Source organism: Oreochromis aureus, linkage group 2 (assembly GCF_013358895.1).
Source record: "Oreochromis aureus strain Israel breed Guangdong linkage group 2, ZZ_aureus, whole genome shotgun sequence".
Lineage (NCBI taxonomy): Eukaryota > Metazoa > Chordata > Actinopteri > Cichliformes > Cichlidae > Oreochromis > Oreochromis aureus.
The window spans coordinates 6522033-6547214 of NC_052943.1; the positions used below are offsets into that span (position 1 = coordinate 6522033).

General features: G+C 39.0%; 1 long non-coding RNA gene across 2 annotated transcripts; it reads left to right on the forward strand.

Annotated features, from left to right (window-relative positions):
* Nucleotides 1-22389: 22389 nt before the first annotated feature.
* Nucleotides 22390-24327, forward strand: LOC120432914. 2 transcript variants are annotated; one of them, XR_005608191.1, is made up of 3 exons: nt 22390-22445; nt 22544-22695; nt 23041-24327. It is a non-coding gene; the product is annotated as an uncharacterized LOC120432914 (long non-coding RNA). The 2 variants fall into 2 exon arrangements; XR_005608192.1 differs by having other exon boundaries at nt 22403-22695; nt 23041-23222; nt 23823-24327.
* Nucleotides 24328-25182: the final 855 nt, after the last annotated feature.

The following is a 25182-nucleotide window of genomic DNA, read 5'->3' on the forward strand; positions in this document are numbered from 1 at the left end:
AGTTCCCTGATTTTAGCAGCTCTTATTACATAGCACCAAAATGCAACCAAGCAGTTAGTAATTGCTTCTTCTCTTAACTTTCCAGTTTGTTTTTATGACAACATATTAGGATAATATTTTCAAATAACTAAGGTCACAATATGTAACCACATTGAAAGGTGTGTGGCTTGTTCTATATAATTGCAGCTTTTAGCCGTTTTTATATAGGTAAAAACAACAAGCAGTAGCATTAAGCTAAAGAGGTCACGTAAGCTTGTGTAACATGTAATCGATTCAGTGGGATAAATATATGTAAACAGATGGATTGCTAGACAGATACAGGAATGACATGTGTGTGCATCAAAGGAAGAATTTTTAACAAGAGAGTTTTCATTTTTAGCACTTTTAGTTTGGATCTCCTGCAGTTGCAGGAGGTAGAGGAGGTGGTCCTTACAATCAATCAGCCAAGTTTAACCAATCAGAAGAAAGTGAACATTTAACAAGGGAGCTCTAAATAGACAGAAGCTGAAACAGCTTGTTTCAGATAATGGATGAAGTTAATCATTCACTGTCTGTTGTTCTTTGATTCAAGTAAAAGTATTGTAGTCCCAGATGAAAATGAGTCTAACAGGTTCCTTAAGTCAACCAAATAAATTTAAAAGCCTAATAACAGATCTCCTGAAATGCCTTAAATACCCCAATCTCACTATAGCTGATTAGTCAGCGTAGAAATATCAGATGTACATCAGAGTCTTTCCTTAATGTCTGTCACTCTCTCCCCAAACCATTTTTCCACAAGGGCCAAGAGGAAGCCCACCCACAAGCCTTTCAGCAGATGGAAATAACCTTTCCAGATTGCCCCCGCAGGAGATATAATTATCACAGCCGCCTTGGCTGTTAGTGGAAGTGTTCAACTGGCCGCTCAATACCTTGCCAGGTCCCTCTGTGACGCTGGTTTCCAGTGGTCGCTCATCATTACAGGAACACAGAAACCTTGAACAGGAATGAAAAGAAATATGGCTCCCAGTCATAAATGCACAGTAAGTGAGCAGAGGTCATATCTGTCAGCCTACATGATGCCAAAAGTACAAGGTCTGCAACTGATTAGAGCCTGATCAAAGTACTGAATAACTCCTAGTTCAGTTTGGTTATGCTGATTTACTGCTGTGGCACAGAATCACACTGGTGTTTCTATGCTGAATGCAGACAGTGAGAGACTGACATAAAAGTCTAAATACAGCTAAAAACTTACACTGCTGCTGCAGCCTAACCAGGGGGTGAACTACTGATGACAACTATGTGCCAAGCAGCTAGTGTGAGGCATGACAAGCATTTAAAAAGACACAGTCAAACGGATGGGAAGTTTTAATCTTCCTTCTGGTCCCAGGGCTTTTAAATAAGCTTTGTTCAATTGTGGATAGTGAGTCTGACTGAGCAATGAAGGGACCTCTTTTGGTCTCAGAAAGTTCTCAAGCTGTGAACAGAAAGAAACACTGTTAAGTGAAAGAATGAGCGAGGAACAGAGATGCAGGGGGCAAATGCAGTTTGTTCATACCCTATAAGCAGAGTGGATGTGATGTGTCCAACTGACTATTTAAAAAGGAAGGGGAATTCCTTGTGTGGAGGAGTTTGTGTGGATTTAGCTCAATTCTTTCCTAGTACGAGGCCAGCTGACGCAAAACAGTTAATGACCAGATACAGCACAGGCGGTGTTTCAATGCTAACTGTTGACTGATGCTTCAGGACTGGCAAATTTTACAGGCGAATTAAGGTCAGGCAAAAAAAAAAAAAAAAATTTAAAAATCAAACGTTAAATATGATAGAACACTTCACGTCTCGGTTAGCTTTCTGTCTGTATAAAGTCAGTGGAAGCTTGTTTGCAACCATGATCCACGCCGTTGCCACATGACTCGATCGCGGATGCTTCCAAGAACTGCATCAAACAAAAGTGTATATTTTTCTGATAGATGGCGGTGCACAGGGGAGAATTTGACATCCGACACAAGGCAAAAAGCAAGTGCTGCATTTAAGGCGCAGACTGAACTGTGTCACAGTTGTTTTGTTTTGTTTTTTTGGGGGGGTGGGGGGTCACAACATACAGGTGTTCGCATGAAGGTGTACTTGGGTCCTGGTCAGATGTCGGCATCTCTGTGTCTTATGCCTGCATTTTTGCAGCATATGGCACTTTATCTTCCTGTTCCATGGGGCACATGATACCTCTTAGTTACAAGCAGACACCATATGCATTTCCACCAAATGAAACCTTGTACGCCTGAGTGTTCCTGATAGCTGGCAGTTCAGGCCAGGACAGCATGGGGCCAAAATTATTCTGGGACAGAGGGAGACTATTTATACCATAAGCTATTTCTTATCACATGGCAGAACTTGAGAAATTACAATCACTTAGTTTTAAGTGTGGTCATATGGTACTCAGGTTATGGAAATCTTGTTTTACAATACTTTGCATTAAAAACGTTTAATGTTGTACTTTTCCTATTAATAAAAGCAAAAGCTTTTGTAAAATTTAACATATATATGCTAGTGTTGGTGCATTTTAGGTTGACCACGTCAGGTTTAGAATAATGGTGAAAAAAAGGAGATAAGAGCTAGACCTTTGCCAGAGATTTCTAAAAGCTATTCACTCACTCAAGGGCCTTATTCATCAACTGACAACAAAAGCAAAAAAGAAAAGAAAAAAGGAAAGCTATGTAATAAAAAATCGAAAGGTCCTGGAGGGGAAAAAAGGAAAAGCAAAGTTTAGCAGTGTGTGGCAAAGCAATGTCACAGTTTATTTGTTTCTTCAGCATGTCAATATCACATTTTTACTGCTCATTTTTCTTCGAGGTGCCATTTTACTCATTTTTCTCAAGCATATGGAGTTTTTTAATGTGCTTTTCCACAACAAAAGTACCCTGTCTTTAGCAGTTTTATCAGTGTTTAAACTGGCAAAAATACATCTGTCAGTCACCACCTCTTCCAGTATTTATGACCTAGCACGAGCCAACAGGAACCAATAGAAAGGTGTCAACAGGTCTGGCTGGTCTGCTGAGTGGCACCTGTAGTCGGAAACCAATCTGTGAAGTAGTACAACACAGATTTCCATACCTGACACCTCCAAAACATTCTACTATCTGCGCACGTGGCAGCCGTATGTAGGCCATGTGTTGGGGCTTGGCATGCACGATGTATATCATTTATGAAACCCAGGGAAATTTAAATTGCTTTAATCATTCAAAAGGGAAAGAGGCAGCTGGAGCTCTAACTTACAACTCTGAATTTAAAGGTAAGGTTGCACTGGAAAGCTGAATGTAATGAAGCCAAGTGAACGTGTGCCTGAGCGACGCTCTTTAACTGGAGAGTGCTCTGGTAATTGTGTTAGCGAGATGCTCTTTTACCACATACTATCTTTCTTCCCGCAGGTGTCAAGGCAGCCTTAAATTGCTCACATTTCTATTATACAACTTCTCTTTCACTAACAACCAGAGCCAAGGAGTTCGCCAAATGAGAACAGCATCGACATTAAAACTTAGAGCAAGAAAGTTACACTAATAGATGTGTTCATTTGTACAGATATGAGTCATAAAGTCTTAACTTTAATGTGGGTGTTGTGATATCCCACTGTGTGCTCTCAAGCATATCTTTAATGATGGCAACCAGCCTTTTGCAATTCTATTTTTCCTGAAGGCATCATTATTGCCACAGTGCAAACATCATATCAGCGCTTGTTTACAGTACTTTTGCATTCTCTCACGTGCATATTAGAAGCACTATATGAGCTCATTACATATGGAAAGTGTCCTAAATGAGTGTGTTTGGACCGGTTTGGGATCTAGCTTGATTTGGGAGTAAAAAGCATCCCCTACATCCTTTTTTTCCCCTTTCAATTGATTTGTGAATTCAGTTGTGGATGAGGATGACTCACTCCGCTCTTTTTCCACTCACCTTTATTGCTGTTCTGCCTGGTTGCTATGCCCACATAAATGCACACAGAGAGCAAAGGGTTAGGAAAAGACAAGATCTGGCCTTGTCATCTTTTACTTAGTAGAAAACCTAAAAGCGAAATGACAAAAGAGCCACAATTAAAGGCTTCCCGGGCAGAGAAGGCACTTAGTGAAAGGCTTGAAAAGAACATAGCCTTTCTTAAAAATTAGGAAAGTATTTTTTTTATTAAATGTTGCCATTAGGAGCACAATATATCTCATCTTCCTGGCTGCTAACTGCTTCTGAAATGTTTTGATGTTTATTATTATTATTGAAGCACCATTCTGTAAGCTGCACAACCAGTTAGTGGACTTTTTTTTTCTACCCAAACTGTAATCAAAGGCAATAATGATTTTCATTTTCAAGTCATATCCCAGTAGAGTGGCAATTAGCAGATGCCCTATTTTGGGAGCAGACACAGAACATTGGCTACCTTGTGAGTACATACGCAGCCTCGGTCCTCTAACTCAAGCCAATCAGACCCATGCGGAGATTAAGGCCAAGAACTTGGTGTGGGGTGCGACTTGAAAGAGTTCCACATCAAAACACACCGCTACCTCACTCGACTAGAGGAGATAAAAATCTACTGATCTTGTATCTCACTGTGTCATCACTGCTAAACATATTTAAAACCTTTGGGTTACAGTTTGTGTCAGATTTATAAGCTAATCTTTGGCTATCTCTCACAGGCTCTTGTGGCAGTTTACTGATCAAACATGTCTACTTTTTTATTCTTTCTTAGTGAGATTTTCTTTATGCTAAAATGTGAATAAAAGGTTTCTTCTTTTAACCAGTGTTGGGGTCATTACTCAGTATTAACCATTACTCGCTAATGTCCTTAAAAGTAACACAGTACTTTACCTGATTATTAGAGTAATGTGATTCACTAATTGTTACATTACTTTCTCATTACTCCATTAAATGAACTGAATCACATTTTCTCATGCTTACCAGTTAACAATATCAACCTGAGGCTACATTTCCATACACTAAGACAAACCACTAAGCCAACAGCAGAACACAATGATGAAACCAGGCTAAAGACTTCAAAGCAACTGTGAACAGGTAGAAATGGAGGCTGCAAGCCTGATTGCTCATCACTGCCTTTGTTACATGATGAAGTTCAGGTCTGACTGCTGTGCTGGGGCTTTCATAGGTTTATCATCACTGCTGGTTCTTGGTTAGCTTTGTGTTAGCATGGTTTCTGTGCACATGATTGCAAAGAGCTGACGTTGTGTCAGCAGTATAATGTGGTTGTTTCTGTCCTGGATGGAGTTTACATTTTACTGTCATGCTCTTGTCATTATGTGCAGTAAAAATAAAAGTAAAGTGTCTAAATATTTATTTCTTAAAGGCTGTAGACAAATCAACCATTTTCCTCCTCCTGCAAACAAACGCAAATCTGCTAAATTAAAGCAAGTATTAAAGCTGTATGGAAGACCAAACAGCTTCTTTGCACTGGGAATACCGCAAGGTTTTAAAGTTTTTCTGCCTGTGTAAGTATCCCCACAATATAAGTCCTTGTAATTATACTACTCAGGATTTCTACCCCATATACTCCATGGTCCTAGGGTTTTGTATCTCTGATTTTTGGAGTCTTGTTTATTATATTTTTATGTGTTTGTTTGTGTTACTTCCTGTTTCACTTTGAAGGTTAGTTTTCTGTTGTTTCTTGCTTTGGTTTTGCTTTCTGTTTTCCCCACCTTTATTCTTGTCAGCTCCGCCCTAAAAGTCTTCACCTGCATTGATTTTTTTTGGCTGTGCAACCTGTCTCAGGCTGGCTAATCAGGCCTTTGTGTTCCTCCTCATGTGCCCTGCATTGAGTCATTTCCTTGAGACTTCATGTTTTCTTTCCTTTTCCAGTTTCAAAATTGATAAGTGATCATCTGCCAAAAGGTTATTCCTGATGTTCCTGAATGTATTTTCTGTGTCCGAGATCGATACTTTGTTGTCCCACAAACATGATCAATTTAAAGAATAGTACAGTCTACAATAAACAGCAAAAACACAATGCCTAGTAAGGGCTTTGTACTACGAGATCAAAGAGAAAAAAACATATATACAACACTAATAAACAAAGAAAAGTAAAAATGAAGTTAAAAAAACAGTAAAAGTAACACTGACATTGTGTCAGAGTAGTAGTAGCAATAATAAATAATATATACACTATAAAAATAGCTGCATGAAGATATAGTATCAAAGTATTGGATCATATGTCTGATCTTTATGCTTATAGCCCTGTTTTCATAAATACGTTGTAGTCAGCAGGATTTATACATAAAATGCAGAAATGATCTGTTTTGTCAGCTATCCTTATGACTGCATTATTGTGCCTACTCTGTACTCTACATTATTATCGATCTTGTCCTTTTTTGCCACTTCAAATATATTTATAGAACTGGTATGTTGTGTTTGGTGCAATTTCTGCTCCTTTTTTTGCCTGGTCTGTCTTAAAAAGGAGATTTTTAATCTCAATTGGGCATTTTACAAGGATCTAAAAAATCCCTCTGCCAAAAGCTGATTGCAGATTCTACCTTGTGATGGAAATGTTCTTTTTGGTTTCCAAATGGCTTCATATCATGCATGAGAGATGTGTTTGGTAGATTATAGGTCAACAAGTCATTTACAACAATTTAAATACCAGCAATCACTTTTTGGCAGATGATCACTTTTTGGTCTAACACCAGCGTTCTTTCCTGGCTTCCAACCGGCTAAACTTCATTAATGTAGCAGCACTTTTCCAGTCTTAGTGACCAAAGCACTTAAAGCTGACACTTCATGCTATATTACTCTACAGTGCTTTACCTCTCTTTCAGTCTGTTTTATCTGTTTAACCTTTTCATATATTTCCCACAGAGTAGCTTCAAACCCAGGATATGCTGAACTTGCTTTCTGGTACAGGCCTCTGTTGGCCTCATTCTGGTCAGGGCTTTTAACTGGGTCGTTCTGCCCTGAAGTCTTCCATCTGTCAGTTGAGATACACAGGTTAAAATAATGACAGTAACATGTTTTGATGTTATAAGTGCAGACTATATTTTTGTATTTTTTTAAATGTCATCATATAAGGCAAACAGATAGTGGCACTGCAATAAGTAAAGGATTGTAGTTGGCTTACAGTATCCAACCTTGACATTTTACAAAGAAACAAGCTTAGGAACAGAATTCCTTGTACTGTGTTCAAGATTTGACATTACATCAACTGACATCTAATGCGTGAGGTTAGAGTTGCTTTCATTTGGGGCTATATTTTGATTTTTATAGAAGCTGCTTACTGCACCATGGAAATGTATTCACACACTGAATCAGTGGATCAGTCAGTTTTTAATCTGCATCTTAGGAACTGTGACTCTGTAGAACACCTCACTTGTCTGTTTGTTCGCTTTTACATCCCAATCAGTAATTTTTCAATCTAGAACATAATTTATTAGAAGTTATTAATTGTTGGTGTACGATAACATTTCATCCAACCCTTCCTTTAAAAGAGCCATAGGTGGGTTTTGTTGTTTGATGCTGCAGGTATGTCGATGGAAGCAAAAAACTAACTTCAATCATATTAACTGTTTGTCAATACTAAAAACAGCAAGATCAAACTGTAGCAACAATCAAACAGCCACAAACTGCTGTGGCTGTTTGATGGAGCTTCCGCAACCTGGTGAGACAGGAGCTGCTGTCTGGAGGTTTCGTGTGGCAGCCGGCTTTGTGTGAGGGAGCTGCCTGTGAGGGGCAGTTTAGCAGTGGCGCCGAAACTGCTCGGATAATTGGCCTAAAGTAAGGCTATAGTTAAAGACCTTGTTTTCTGTCTTTAAGCCATGCAGTTTTCCCCAGCTTTGATATGCTGCCAAAATATGTTTCTGACAGAGATCTCAGATCCTGAGACTTAGTGCTCACACTGACACATTATATCAACTGGGAACGTGCTTTTTGTTATTTTCGATACAAAATCTTTAATATAATCCCTTTTGACCCAAAGACGGAAACACCTACTGGGCTTTTAAATGAATGGTTAAAATCATCAGTTAGTGAGCTTTTTTCCCCCCTTTAAACAAAACTTAAAGTAAAAATCATAAACCATAAAATCAACATAACAATTGACTCCAACTGAAGTAAGAACTCTTCACAGAAGTTAGAAAATATGTCTTTAGTGTTAATTTTAGACGTTCTTCTTTCAATATTTGTATATTTTCACAGTAAATTATTTATTTTTATTGTACTACTTGTTTTTAAAACAGAGAGTAACACCATAAAACAAATTCTGGGAAGAGAAGCATCAGCCTTTTTTTTAAACAACATATACATAAAAAGATAGCAGCTATCTTTTGTGATAAAGCTCTGGCTTTATCACTGACATACTTAGAATTACAGCACAGATACTTACCATTAACTAGTGCCTTATTGCACCGTTTGGCCCATTTAAGGTTGTTATAAACCACTTATTAATGTTTTTTCTGCATCATCATATTGTTATGGTACTAATCTTTTGACTATAGCTTTTACCTCAATAACCTGTGCCTGACTGTGCATTGATAGTAAGTATAGGAGGTGATGTACTTGAACTGTCTGACTATTATGTAATATATTTTATTGTGTGCTTCTGTTTATATGTGCTACAAAGAGATAGCACATTTGAAAAATCTTATTAAGCAAATAATGTTATTTATATGGGTATTTAAAGAGATACAAAATGGCAAACAATAAGAGTGTGAATAACTTAATTCAAATTTTCAAAAATTATATAAAAGAATAAAGTAAGAACTCCACACAAAAGTAAAATAATATCGCACAATGGTTATTCCACCCATTCTTCTTTCAATGCTGATATATTTTTAGTGTAAATGTGCTTTCTCTTTATTTACTTATTTATTTTTTGTGATAAAGCACTGGCTTCTTCTTTTGCATTCTTACAAGAAATTTATATTATAATGCATATATGCAGCATTAAATAGGGGCTTATTACCATGTATATTAGCCCAGTGTAACCTTTTAAAGTCAATTATAAACCACTTGTTAATGGGGGTTTTTCAGTGCATGATCATATTATTAAAGTACTAATCCTTTAACAATGGCATTTACCTAAATAACTTCATAGTAAGTATAGCCGGTGATGTACTCAAATGGTGTTACCAAATAGACTATGTTCTGTTTATGTTATGTCTTTTATGTACGCCTCAACTTGTGTTATATTGTTGGAGTTTTCTTTCTATTTTTTAGGTTCCTTACTTTATAATCAGATGACTCCCTATGAGCAAGCTCTTGGCAATGGTGGGGGGGATCATTTTTAACAGGAAAAAAACTTTTTTCATATTTCCAAAAGTCTAAGAACAAATGTACTGCCTAGATTTGGTGTATAATTACCAAACAGGTGTTTTTAGTTTATAAAGTATCACAGACATTTTCTATTCTCTGTTACGCTTTCATTGATTGGTCACTGAAAGGTTAGAGCATGAAAACAATGTGGATTATATGTCATAGCCTTGATAGCCATCACATCTGAACCACAATATGTGAGAATTAAAGCAGATAGCCTCCAGTGTTTGACTGTGAACTGAAAGTAAGTATACACAGTGAATTACTGTAACTGTAGTATAATGTACGCTGTGCTATTATTTATTATTGCTCTCTTTATATGTACTATAAAGAGGTAGCAGATCCAAAATAGCATCTTGTAGCAGCACATAATAAATGTTATTTATATATTTATATAAAGAAACACAAAATGGCAGGCATTACCAGTGTCTGAATAATTCAGAATTACATCTTTCTAAATTAGGATGTTCCTCTTCTAAAGCAAAGTTGTTGTTTTATTTTTTTAATTAAAATAAACAATATCTGGGCTACATCTTTAAACATTTATTCTATTCAACAATTATTCCTATAATACCAAATCACAAAAGCAGTCACCTCAACCTGATTCATTTCTTAAGGTACAGAACTTACAGTAATAGAGAAATCCCCAACAATGACAAACACTTGGCAACAGTGGGAAGGAAAATCTCCCTTTTAACAGGAAGTAATCTCTAGAAGAACCAGCCTCAGCGATCTGCCGTGACTAGTTGGGAGTGAGAGGAGGGGAAAAAAACAAATTATTGAGTTGAATAGGTTGCATTCCCAGTCAGTGGCAAAAGAACAAAGTTAGCACAACCTCTGACATTTTGTAACTAACACTGTATTATTTTTTTTTGTATTTCCACAACACTAAGAACAAATGTACTGACTAGACTTGGTGTATAATTTCCTGACAGATGTTTTTAGTTTATACAGCATCACAGACATTATCTCTTCTCTGTTACGCTTACAATGATTGGACATTGAATGGCTAGAGCATGAAAACAATGTGGATCATATGCCATAGCCATCATAGTCGACACATCTCAACCTGGTATGTCTAAAATGATATTTTAGACATGCTAGCTCAGTGGTTCCCAAACTTTTTCCCTAGGCCCCTGTTTGTTTTCCAAGAAAATCTTCACCATATTGTGTTTTCAAACTCCATTGCAGTTTATTTCACAGCTCAAACATTTAGTAAATAATTGAACAAATAAAAGTAAACTGCAATAATGTCATGGTCCCTGTGCCTCGCTGGCCAACCCTCTATTAGGCAATATGTTTGTTTTTGGTTTTTTGCTCTCCCCCTCTCGCTCTCTCTCTTTCGCCGCGGCGATGCTCATTGCGGGCTCCCGCCGCTGGCCCACACACCTGCTCTCATCACCGCACCGGCCGCTGATTCCAGCTGATTGCAGTACTACTTAAGATGGTGGATCTACACCAGTCTTTGCTGGATCGTTGAGCTATCACCGTCAGTCAACTAGTAGATCTGCAAACCTGAGTCTGTAACCCGTTTTGTGATTATTCCGCTAACCTGACCTTTCTGTGTATAGATCATTTCTGGAACCCGACTACGAGAGGAGTGACTGAGGAGGAGGTTTTCGAGCTTCTGTACAGAGAGCGTGGAGCATTTTTTCCCTGATCCCCGTCCCCCCACGGACCCTGGCGACCTGGACTTCCTTTTCCCTGCACATTGTACATAGTCACCTGGTGTTGTGTTCACTGTGAATAAACGCACTGTCTTTCGCTTAAAGGAAAACCCTGGCCTGCGCCTGAGTCCCTTTCAGAATCCTTATCAAATAAGTTACAGGTAGCAACAAAATAAACTACTAACTCTTTTACATACACGAGTATTTTTGAAAACCCAGCTTTTTCTATGCATTTGGACCCTTCTTCCACAATAAACGGTGTTTTGGATAACCGAAAATGGAGATTTTAAAAACTCCTGCCGGGGTGGAGATTTTTGAAAACTCAGTTTTTGCGTTTACCTGTGGACGAGGAATACGCAGTTCGTCACACAACGTCAAAGATGTGTGGCTTTTTTCATGTCACGCTGTGCGCCACGTTATTTTTTTACATGAGATGAATTTCTACAATGGCGGATAGAGACAAAATACTGTTGCTGTTAAACATACTATCTGCAGTTTTTACACGCTTACATATACACACGCAGTTACTGTCTCTCCATTTAGAAAGGCAGAGGCGTCATGGTGTAATTATTTTACGTGTACTGTGGTTGTCTTTTTCCTGTGTAATAATATTCAACATTGCTATCATGCAATGGCTCTGGGGCGCGCCCCCCACTTTGGGAACCACTGTGCTAGCTAATTCTTTCTAACACCATAATCAAAACAACAAATTAAACAACAGCTTTTTGAGGAATAGTATTCACACTCCTTTAGAGCCCCGTCGTATTTGAGAAGTAATACAGAAAAAAAAATCCAACAGAAAAACCAGAGTGTCTTATAAGGATACAGACACTGCTGCAACTATAATAATAAACCAAACACTTACATTTCTTGTGATATAAACCAAAGTCAGACAGCACACACTAGGAAAATGGATAAAATGAAGACAGGAAATGTTGCTGAGAGGATTTGCAGCTTTTGGAAAGTTAAGTGTTTAGTCACTGGCGTACTAATTTTTCTGTAAAAGCCTGGTTTACGTCTGGATTTATACATTTTTTGTGCAGTGTAGTGCCACTTAAAATAATTGCATAACACACATTTGTTTGCAGAAGAGACGTCATTAGAGCCCTGACTAAGCATGAAAAATAGGACCTTATCACCCAACCCATGCCCCTATCTATCTGATGAATTGTAAGTACTGGTAGGTAGGAGTAATAATAACATTTCATACAGCAGCACCACCTACAGAAAAAACACTGCTCGATTGTACTGAAATAATTATGAAGTCTTATTGTCCACATATAATACAGTAGATAGCAATCCAAGCCCTTACATGCACTTTGTGCCTGTCTGTAATTATAAATAAAGCCAGCGGTGATAACAGTGGACCGAAACGAGGATCACTTTGATGAACTTTCCGGTCTTGCTTGAGGACAGGACATGCAGTGTTAATTTTACCAGCAGATTCCAGCCTATTCATTAACAGATTATGAGTCAAGGATCATCAGGGCAAAAGTTGTTAAACCATAAAATCATTTGGCTTTGCTCTTGAACTTGTTTTGTAGCAATGACATAGTAAAATTAGCATGACTGGCCACAGTGTACTTCTACGAGACATAAGCGTACGCGGACGAGTGAGACAGTAGAATGCGACAGGAGCCAGTCACGTCAAGGTGTTTTGTGTTGTAAAGCAGAGAGTATAATAGAGAAAATATGTGTTAGTTTGGAGTCGAGAAAGTATCAGCGTGCCGATGGAAACATTTTAAACCTCTCAAAAGTGCAGTGCTCTACTTGTGCCAAGACACTAACACGGCTAAATAAACTGTTTATTTGATGTTACCCCCATCAAAGTTTATATCAAAGCTCTGCTGGGACTTGAACAAAATTAGAAACTTTTCCACATTCCACACTCGTTTTGATAAAAGGTTTCAGAGAGAAGCCTCACTTTTCCAGTCTAAGTTCACTTATACTGTTCACTAATGGCTTTTCTCATATTTGATGCCAGTTAATAAACACAAATCTTGGATTTATAACATATGCAAATACACATTTATTATACTGCATCAGTTGAGAGCTAAATGCTCCACCAGAGGCAGTAAGGAATAAATATTTTAAGCTTGCCCATGTACACTGTTTATACTAAAACATCACCTCTGATTAAATGGGCAGGCAGAGAATAACTAAACATGTCTTCCATGTGCCCATTGTGTTAGCTTAGCTCATAACAATTACCCTCTTTACTCTAAACCCTGCATTTAACTTGCCATTTGTGTTGTTATTCAGCTTGCACACAACTTTTTAAAATCAGTGATTGCACTGTATAGTTTAGATAACTTTACTTGTGTTGTTTTACACATAGTTGTTCCTAAGATTATGCCTGGAAATTTTTTAAGAGCGCTTGCTTATCTTTAGTGCTAGTTTTAAACTGGGAAAGTTGTTTTGAAGACGCACTATTTATCGTCTAACATTTCAGAGACGTGGTTTATATGTCTCCAAAATGATTTTTTGCTTTGTTTTTTTTTTGTTGCTGTTTTTTTTTTCCTTTTAATTTTCCAGTTATACATACAAAACAGGGGCATTGAGTTATCGGTTTATCTGAAGCACAGACAAATGGCTCCTATTAACCAATGCATGATAGGCTTCGGGTTTTCTACCCAGGTTCTGTTCCAAGACTGGGAGTGATGAATAATGCAGCTTTTTAATTCAGAATTTAACTGAAAGATGCATTAGCACAATCTCTTATATTAGTGTTGTGTTCCGGAGGAGAGTGGATATAATTATAGAATCTGATTGCGCTCCATCTTCGCCATCATCTCTGACGTGTTGTTTACGAAATACGAATCAAAGGCATAATAGACTGGCATGCACCTGATCACTCACCTGCATATAAATGGGAATATTTAGCAAGAGCAGAACTGAATCCCAAAGAACCTGTGAGTGAGAACAAGAACAAAGAGGCAGGATGTTCCAGGCCCCCCTTTTTTCTTCTTTTCCTCTTCATCTTTTTTATTCCCACTAACCATCTAATTATAACCAATGAACTGGAAGATGTTCATTCTTAACAGGTTTTGAATCTTTTTTTTTTTTTTTAAAGAAGAAGAAGCCAAATGTTAAGTCCAGTATTTCGGGCTTTGTGTGGTGCTTTTGCTACTAATATTCTTTGTGACTTACAGCACACAGAGATAAGAAACTGTGTGCGAGGTGGGGCTGGTGCAAATATTATGGTAAATTACTCCAGAGTTTGTCTGATGTTTTATTGTGTTTTTTTTAAACACAGATTATACAGGATGTTGGCCTCTTCCTGACAGCGGTTGCTATAGCAGCAAGATTGCAGATGTACCCACTGAGAACGTTTTGTATATAAGAAAACTAAAACTTGCAAAAAACCCTATAAAACCAGACAAACTAAACAGAAATGAAAGAAGACTGTGTAACATGAAAGATGCTTAAAAACCGACCCTTTTCTTACTCGACTTGTTGGTGATACCAGTTGCAACAGATGTGGTGCGTGATTAAAACTTATACACATTTTACAATCAGAAGAACACTGCAACACTGCACTGCAATGGTTTTCATTTGTGCTGATGTTATTGTATTGTACCACCCTCCCATGAGCAGGACAAGAAGTACTTTGGAGGTAGGGCTGGGCTATATCATACCGTTCACGGTAATACCGGTGTAATTTTGGGCAACGATAGAAAAATGAAATATCACGATCAGTGTTGGGACTAACGCGTTATTAAGTAACGCGTTACAGTAACTACGTTATTATTGTGGTAACAAGCACGGTAACTAGTTATTATGCCAAAACCAGGAACGCGTTACTCGTTACTGGGATTTAGATAGGCTCGTTACTCGTTACTTCCTGTGGTGGATATCGCGGAGCTTCCACAGATTCAGTAACATTAGCAAGTGGTGGAAGCCAGCAGGTGGATGAAGGAAAAGGGAGGCAAGAGGAGACCCGAGCGCGCCGCCCGTCCGCGTGTCAGCTGAACTGAACTTCAGGTAAGAAGTTATGACCTGCAGTCTATCCGGGTCAGATATAAACCAAGTTTAGGTGGAGTTTATTTTCGGTATGCTGACATTTTTGTACTGCGTACTAGCTAGCATGACGGAGTTTCTATACAGCTGTGTGGGTGCTATGTTACTGATGTTGAACTTTATTTTGTTCATAAGGTTAATTATTAGAGTTTCCAACCGTCCCCTAAAAAACAGAATCGTCTGGTATTCAGAGAAAATATTACGCGTTTCGTACTGAGGTGAAAAGGAACACAGTTTGTCCCGGACTTCAGCTACAATGAAAAAGACACAAAGCTGAAGCTGCACAGCTGCCTCTTCTTCTCTCATTCTCTCCTCTCCTGTTTCTACTTCAATCACGAAACTGATCAATGATCAGCTGATCGGCTTTTCTCTCTTGTTTATTTATCGCCCACTTTGCGCCAGAAAGAGGAAACCAGCGGATGTCGCGTTAAACAACAGCAGCACGTTTAAGCTTGATCAGCTGTTGTTAGAATTTATTTAATATTAATTTCTAGTATCAGCTGATGTTTGCTGGAGCCACAGCTGTAAAGCTGCTGGTCATGATATCGGTTTGGTTATCTGGTGAGAGGGAAACATGCAGATGAAACCAGGAGATGTCCTTACTGAATCATCAGAGCTGAACAGGTGATGTAGAAACAGGTTTACCTTTTAGGTGACATGAATGAGTTGAAGGGAAGTTATGAACTGTTTCTGAGAGACAAATAACACCAGGATCCTTTTCTAAGCAGCTGACAGCTGGTAACTGTGCAGGGGCGGGTCTAGCAAAGTGTTGCCAGGGGGCCAGGTAGGGCATTAACAGGGAAAGGGGGGCACAAGGAAATACTTTTCTTTATTATTCTCATTTAAAATGTCTCGCTTTTAAAAAAAATAATTATTTGAGTCTTACAACAAACGATTGATAGATTGATACATATATACCATCAGAACAGTGTACATCACTGTCACAACAGTGTTTGTTTTCATTCAAAGGCTTTATGATTTTTCCTATAATGGTGGGCGGTCTCTAGTCAAAATGCCCGGGACGATTGTTTTGTCCCAGTCCAGCTCTGTATGCAGCTCATCTGCAGTCTGGTGTTACCTACATCTTCCTATTCAGAAGGCAGAATTTCCAAGTTCTGAGTACAATCAAAAGCACCACGACTGCAGTTTTTGTGTTGGATGTAAAAAGCAGGCTAGAATCATGGCGGCGGTCAACAACGGTCCAGGCGTGATTTCTCTCATGGAAATGTGCACATTATTTTTCCTTTCTATTGGTAGGTGGCACAGTGCACTTGTGGCAAGTAAGCAAGCTAGAAGACTGGCAGTCTGGCTGGGTATCCAGTTACGGAAGCAACACATTAACAAGAGAATTCTGAGTAAAACCAAAGTTACTTTCCCTAGTAACTAGTTACTCTGAAAGTAACGAGTAACTTGAAGTAACTGAGTTACTTTTTTAGAGAAGTAACTAGTAATGTAACTAAGTTACTAATTTAAGTAACTTACCCAACACTGATCACGATAGAATATGGGTAAAACGCGCATGCGCAGTGCCTTTGTTTACATACGCACATGGCGGCGACGCAGAATGAGAAGAGCGAAAGTGGATCGTTAAATGAAACGGATGAACCAGAACTGGTTTGTAAAAATGCTGCAACTTCAGTGGTGTGGAACTGGTTTAGCTTTCGTCCGTCAGATACACAACAAAGCACTATTTTTGGTAGAGCATGCTAGCGGGCCGTCGTTATTACCGTGTTGTTTGGAAAATACGGCACACTTAAAATCAATCCTTTGATTTTTCTGAAAATCGACAGTGCCCCTTATAATCCCGTGTGCCTTATGTATGAATTCTGGTTGTGTTTACTGACCTCGAAACGATTTTATGTGGTACATGGCGCTTGAAAATCTGTTAGATGTTTCAGTACGACTTTGCTAAGCTACGAACCCGCACCGCTTGATGGATTGTCGGAGCATTACGGCTATCGTAGGCGGGGGCCTCGCGGAGTGACACGTACTGTGCTTCAACATAATATTACGTATTGTGTGTGTATAACCTCTTTTTAAGTTTTGTGGATATTATACATGGTTATGCTGAGGATATGTCGACCAATTTCCACTGGAAATGCCTTTTGGTTAAACTGTCAGCAAGGAATTTGCATTTGCACTGTTACATTTTTATATAACTTTAATGCACATAAATAACAGCTGCTTGTTTAAGTGAAAATACATTGATGAGGTTTTTTGCACTAATAAAGTTGTGGAGTTGTAAAGTATTTTGTCTAGTGTCAATTATATCGTCAGTTATATCGTTATCGCAAATTTTCAAATGTATATCGTGATAAATATTTTTGGTCATATCACCCTGCTCTATTTGGAGGAACACAAGAAGGATCCCGATACTGTGGCCTAGCCTGAAAACACTGCAGAACGACAGGTTAACCGTAAAGCATAACCTGCTTTATCCTCCTTTTGGACACTAATGATGTCAATAATATACAAAACAAACACACTGGCTTAAATAAGACGTGAAGTTTATTTAAGCCAATATTCAAGGTCATAATTCATGGTTGGAGTAGAATCATTTTCTGATAGACTTCTATACTATTTGCTTTCTTTGTGAAATCAGTGTCGAAAGAATGGATGTTTAACCTCCATCCATCATTTACACACAATGACTGGAAGTCTGTTTTAACGTTTGTGGATGTTCTGGTCTCGTTAATGTTGTGGCCCTTGTTCAAGCTGTTTTGGATTGTGCGCTGGGTGAAGAAAATATAATGAATGAACAGCCTCTGTAGACCGCAGTTAATTCTCACATCAAAAGATGTGGTTTTGTCATCTTGGAAATGTGACATGCACACAAAAGGATGATGAAAACTTATTTTCACCTGGATTTTAAGTCCTAGTCAGGAAAAAAAGGCTGTTTTGTGTCCTCTTGCCAGACAATAGTCAGGGAGCACAACAGCGATAATCCTTCCAGTAATAGGAAGCAAATGAAAATGGGAAAAACATCAAAACAAGAAACAAGTATTCATTCTGAGTCCCAATAAAAACAAACAAACATATATTTTCAATCATTTTATTATCTAAATTTTTTCTTTGTGAGGATTTTGCCGTATACAGAAGATGAAATTTCGTGTTGTCAGCCGAGATGCAGTGGAGAGCAAACTATGCCTCCACATGGACGAACCATGACGAGGAGTCGTGGAGCCAGAAGTCTGGCAACTGGAGCGCCACGGCAAACGTAGCCGCAGCAGGAGGCAGAGGGTGATCAGGGCGATCTCCGTGGTTCACCGCGTGTTCAAAGTAGGGTCACCAATATGGAGGCATGGGACACACAACACAGGAGCTCTAGTTTTCCACTCCAACTTTATTCACCTCCGTACATCAACTGAGCATATTGGGCCCAAACACAACAGAACCTCTCCTCCAAGCTTGGGTGTGAGTGGGGCCCTCTAATGGGTCACCACACAAACATATATTTTCAATCATTTTATTATCTAAATTTTCACTTTTTTTTTCTTTTTTTTTAGGTTTTTGCCGTATACAGATTAGCACCATACTGAAAGAAAACCTTAAGCACAGCTCTAGTGGTTGCAAGTGGTTGCTCTGTTTTGCTGTGGACGGCTTTTTTATGAAATGGTCCACTTGTCTCCATAGAGGTAAATGGTCATAAATCAAATGCAAAATGATACAATGTTGTTCTCGGTAATCAAAATAAAACATTTTTATTTCCATGAGATCGGTCAGGTTGCCACTGCTACTAAAGGTAAAAAAGATAAATGGAATGATTATGATCAAAAATGACCAAGCACTCAGGCTAGGTTTGAACAAGTAATAAAAGGCCTTTTTAGTGTGTTCGAAACATTGCAAAAAAAAAATAATAATAATAATAACATCCTGCACTGATAGATTTAGGATGCTTGAGTCATAGGTTTTTCTTTAGGATGCATTTTGATTTCGCTGAGCTGAGGCCCCAACTGCAAGACACAGAAATAATGGAATGAAACGGAAAAACAGAGCTTTATTTAGGCTGGTACAAAAAGTCCACAAATATGTCCAAAAATGCAAAGTAAAACTGAAATCCACAAGAGAAGCCAGGCAAAACAAGGGCACAAAGAGAAATCGGGGCTACACATCAGGGAACACGAACAGACATCTTGACAAAGCAAGAGAGGAGAGACAAGCTACAAACACTCCAAGTGCTGACTGGGGAGGACAAATGGCTCGGAGATGAGACGCAGGTGAAAGTAATTAACAACAGGTGAAAAGAGTCAGGGAATCAAAGGAAAGCAGACAGGAAGTAAAACTAATACAGGAGATGAAAGAAACTGGACTACAGAAGAGAAATGACTTCTCACTAACATGAAAACAGTGGCAAGGGAACCTCTGAGGGAACTGAAGAAACCCTGTTCCAGTAAAACACATATGAAAACTACTAAAAGATGGGTGGGTGAAGGCCCTAGACCATGGGGGGGGGGACTACAACGCAAGATTAACGGATTACTGAGCCATGCCGAGCTTAAAGTCAGTTTTTGTTGTGTCAGGAAAAAAAAAAAAGCTTAGTGGTTACTTATGTTGAGCACACAGCTCATCAAAACCAGGAGTTTTAGTAAGAAAGTGGCATTTTTCTCTGGTTCCTTCATTTAAACCATGTTTTTAAGTGCGATACAGATTCTGCTCCACAAATACATATTATTCATGCAATTTGTTAAGCAAAACCACCCAAAGAAGTCACGTGAGTGCAAACAGTATGTGTCATTGCAGCTGTAATTTGCATGTGTTCAGTTGGTGATGGCGAAAATATATAAATATGTTTTTATGCTTGATTCTAAGCGGCTGCCAATTCTTTTACATTCCTTGGAATTTCAACTGCTTTTATGTTCTTCTTTATAACTTTTTATTACCATTTTATAATCACTGACAGGGACGTCAGAAGAGCCACATGACACCTTTTTTTATGTGAGCATGCACAGAGCCCAAAGCAGGAAAACTGGTTTAACATAGAAAGCTGATAACAACTGTCATGATACCCATTATCGCTGGCTGGAGTTTTAGATTTTGTAAAGAAAAAGCAAGAAAAATGCAAAGAAACCTGGTTGTGTTGAATTTCTTTTATAGCATACCTCTCACACTAGAGAGCTCTATGACACCTTTTTAATGGCAAGAAGATTGGATGGTTGGTTTGAGCTTGACAACATTAACCTGTAAAACAGCAACAACTACAGCGTGTAGGACTACACAACAGGAATAGGGCTGAGGCTACATAATACATTACATAAATCCACAGTTCATTACCCATTAAATATGTGCTGTCAGCACTGCTATAGATCATGGGCTGCTGGTCTGCAAGGACATTAGCCGTCAAGCGCAGATGGCGACATCTAAGCGTAGTCCCTTGCCACTGTGCAGGTGTAGAAACTGTGACTTTGACATAAAACACTACACCATACCAGCAAGCACTCTGCCAGACCCACTCGCTTTCTGGTATGTAATTCTTTCTGAACCATGAGCTGATATTTAAGCATTTCATTAGCCAGACTGTCTCACACCCTGTCCATTAAATCCCCAGAACCTGGATGTAAACACCTGCGGACCAGTTGTGCTCCCAAACAGGTTTTGGAACAGATCCAAAAACAAAACTAGGTCATGTGTTTGCGAAGACAATGTGGCTGTGTAGCTTATAGAACACTAGAAACCAGTTTAGTCTTACATGCATTTAAAAATGATTGCTCATCTGGCATTAATCACACAGAGATGCATTTGTACCTCTTATGCTGCGTTGTAGCCAGCACTACACACTCGTAGGATGTGTGTACTTAAGGGTATAAGTGCAGCTGTTCTTTCTCTAGGGAATGCCGATGAGTGCATTGAGTTGAGACAAAACATCATTAGAACCCACTTTTGAATTCTACCAGTCACCAGAGTATGTGTTACGAGTTTCCCAAGATATTCTAGCTCTGTGTGAAGGTACTTGCACCGATGAATGGGTAGTAAATTTTTAAAAAAGGTTTTAAAAAGACAGGGAAGCGGTAAGAAAAAAAAGAAAGAAAGAAATGACATGGAAATGGACTGAAACAGCAAACAGCAGAGTTACGTAAGGGAAGAAAATAAGTTCACCAGAACTTGCATGAGTTATGACCATGGGAACATTTTTTCTTTGTTTTCACTTGACTTAAATGTCCTAATTGCGGGGAAAAACATCTCATTTCAATGAAATATTTAGTTTTTCACCCTCCATATTATTCCCAAATTCAGATGAGTTTTGTGCGTGTGTGTACGCGCACATGTTTTAAAGAGAATGTACTTGATCTAATCCCATAGTGTTGCTGTATTATGAAGGCTACTAGATTATCCACATCAGTGCATTCCAGTTGAGTTAAAAGGTCATTAACTTAATGTTTATTTATGACAAATTTTCTTCTAACTATAAGCAGGTCAAGTAAACAAACACACACACACACTGTAGATGTAGTTTTTTTCCTCCTCCTTTTTTTAATGTTTTCATTTTATTCAGCCACACAGTATATCAAATGGACATTCTCCCTCTGCGTTTATAATTGTGCTAAGTTCTGCTATGTTCTTGAGTTCCATCCAACACTGTGTACTTAGTTCTACTGCTCCTCTGAGTGCCATGCCATTGGTACAGATGTGTACACGCATGTGCACACGTTGCTTGTGAGTTATCCACCATATTGGATGTGATACAAACATCGGTTGCAGGGGAAAAAATTGCTAGCTGTTGCTAAGGGGTGCTACACCAAAAACCAGTTTGTGATTGCATTGGTGTCTAGCAGTCACCTGTAGTTTTCATGTAAGACACCAATTTGTCTGGTGGTAGTAAAAGTGCTGCCAACGTGTTGCCTCTTATTATTGCCACAGATCCACAATAGCAGACATGTGGCACATAAACCAGATACTGAGAAATCTTGTCTTCAAAGTAAAAGTTGTGCCTTTTGAGCTTTACTTTAACTTTGAAGGCAAATGTTCTCAGTTTCCGGTTTATGGGGCACAGTTTCACTAATGCCTAGAGAGTGGTTGGTGAGAGTTTGCAGATAAGTTGGTGCATTCCATGCAAATTACAGTTGACTGTGGCAGTCTGCTAGCGACCAGTGCTATTACAGTGGCTTATGGTGCAGCACCCCTTAGTGACACTCAATATTTATTTTCCACTTTTCATTCCTTGTGACTGGTGGTTGTATCAAATCCAATATGGTGGACAACTCTTGAGGGACATGTGCATGACGTCACATGAGAAAACTCTGTATCCACTGGCATGGCGGTGACATAAGAGGTGGCAAACTACCAAAGGATTCGGTTTTTGATGGTTCAGGGGAAACACATAATTCACTTAGGACTGCTGGTATGATTGTTGTGGGATGCTTTCTAGGCGTGTGTGACTGGGGCCTTATTCAGTTGACCCTACATTGTTCATCCACCTGTTTTCTTCTACCTATCCAATTCAGGGTTGTGAGGGTCTGAAGCCTAATCCAGCTACCGAAGAGTGAGAACCCTAGACAGGTCAACAATCTGTCACTGAGAGAGACTATCATTCACACCTAAGGTGAATATTGAATCACCAGTTAACCAAACCCCACTAATTGCATGTCTCTGGACAGTGGGAGGAAGCATGAGGAACCAGTGAGAATCCACACAGACACAGGACATCATACAGATGGCGAGTTTAAACCTAGGACCTTCCTGCTGTGAGCCAACGTGCTACCCTTTATATTGCCACAGATCCACAATACCAGACAAGTCTTGACCTCAAGTTAGTACAAAACCTCGATAATCACAAACTTTTTTGTTTGTTTTTCTCTTGTACATATTGTGGAAATACATGTGATACTACAGCCTGTAATATTTGGTTTGAGAATATAGGCATATACAAATCAGAAATGCTTACTTGACTATTGAGCTGATCTCTTGTTGCGTGATGTTTGTAGTTTTTTTAAACAACATGCACCAAGTTTTAGCATTTTTATCTCCACTATTGAGCTGTACTTTATCTAGGTATTTTTTCTAGAGTAAATTGCAAATCAGACGAGTAAACTATACATGTAAACATGTCAGGTGCAGTTAGTCACTGAAGTAACTATGTTATGATTTTCTTCAGTTCCTGGAAGGCAGTTTGACAGTTGGACGTGATCCACCAGCTTCTCCATTTCCTGAAAGTCTTTCTCACACTTGCTCAAGCTGTTCATTGAGTGACGAAAGAGAAAGCAAAGCTGTGGCATGACTGCGCTTGAAGAGGCTGCCTTGTTGGACATTTGGCATTCCACTGGCACAGCATCACAGGTCTACTTCTCCACATATCAGCTTGTGCAGCCCAGATAATACAGTGTAACCAGACCAAAATAGACCATTACATTGGACCGCTGTTAGCTGCACTACCACTAATTGTGAATCACCCTCTTTGATCCAAAATTACACTTTAATGCTTCTGAGATATGACGTACCACCTTTAATCAAATGTACAGACAAACAAATGCCTCAGACCAGAGAATGTAAGAGTACTTTCTGTCTGTCATACACAACTGCCTGTACAAGGAAGCTGCTCAGTATCACTCAACAGCTCTGAATGACAGGAATAACATACATTTCACGGAAGAGTCATTCCTGTTTATATTTCTGAAGGTTGATGTTTAACTAACACACCTTCTTTCAAACCCAATTACAATCATAGACACAAATATACTTCAGCCAGAGCTTTTTTTTGTCAAAAATAAATACAAAGCTAAATTTATAAGGCTCAAAGAGGCCCAACAATATGTCAGCAGTTTTCTGTCTTCCTTCTGTATTCCTTCAACCAAAAATGGCAGCTGAATGCAACATGCACTATGTTTTCACTCAAAACATTTCCAAACGCTTCCATTTATGTATATTATTCTTACTTAGATGATCAGACAGCAGATGAGATCAGGCAAACAACTCCTTGGACTATGATGTCTGCGAATTGCACAGTGATCTCAGCATGGATGAGAGGGAGGACAGTGGAATAGTTAGAATGGCCAAGGCGGATAGGGTCAACTATCCAAGCCATCAGGGCATGTGGAAGAGAAGTGAAGAAGAGCACAGAGGCAGGTCGTTGAAGATGGCCTTCCCTTGTTCCCTCTTAGGAAGAAGCTCAAAGAGGTGGTTTATGGATGTGGTGAGAGAGCACATGCAGATGGTAGGTGTGGCAGAGGAAGATGCAGAGGACAGGAAGAGCTGGAAACGGATGATGCACTGTGGTGGCCAGTAACAGGAAGAGCTTTGTTTGGGCATGCAATTATACCCATATTTAGTATATTGCGGGTTTAAAAATATTATTTGAAGAAAATGTATTTTTCCCCATGTCTATATAAATGCTTATGCATTCGTAAACAAATAAAAGTGAGGCTGCAGAAAAGGTTATCTCTATAGTAACATCAGCCTTGTCATAGGCTTCAAATGAAAATCTCTTAAGTGTTGGGGCCTCTAAAGAAATGACAGGTCATTCAAGCTCCCTTTGTCTCTTTGTCATCCTTTCATTATCATGACCGGACAGGCAAAAAAACATTTGACGTTGCTATGGTTGGGAGGTTCTACAGTACACACAGCCGGACGACTTAGCCCTTTTTGTCTCAGATTTCTTTGGCTTTACTTCTGACTAGAAACGCTCCCAGGCAGAATGCCAGGATCCCCAAGGAGAGTTCAGACGTTTGTCCTGTGCCACTATTAGGATGCCAAGATAGGAAGAATTAGATTAATTACAAGAAATATGAATTGGGGAGAAAATGAAAAGGAGATATTCATTCTTTGCTGGGCCAAAGGTTGAATCACTCAGGGCAGACTCGGCAAGTCCTTTTGTGCAGATGATGTCTCTGATACGGGCAGATACTGGAAGACACACTGAAAGGGGAAGCGATTACACTTAACTTATTTATCCTAGCTAATTTTAAGTGTGCGCACTTTATGCGAACACACAAACACAGACAGTAAATGACCTCATGAGACAGCCTGATAAAGTTGTCTGACAAAAACAACAACATCTTGTGCGTGAGCCAGCAGCTCCTTTTAATCCTACAGTACCACCCACAGATTCAGGCAAAAAAAGGCCAAAGCTCTGTCCCACACACCATGAGCTCTTAGAAAGGAAAAGCCATCCTCCCTGGGAATAAAAGACATTTAGAGTTGAAATTAAATAGCCTTGCGTGATACACTGAAATTAATCTTGTATGTTCCAGTATAGGGAGTCTTTGTAGAAACTGCCTATAAAGTCTTGGCAGTATTGGAA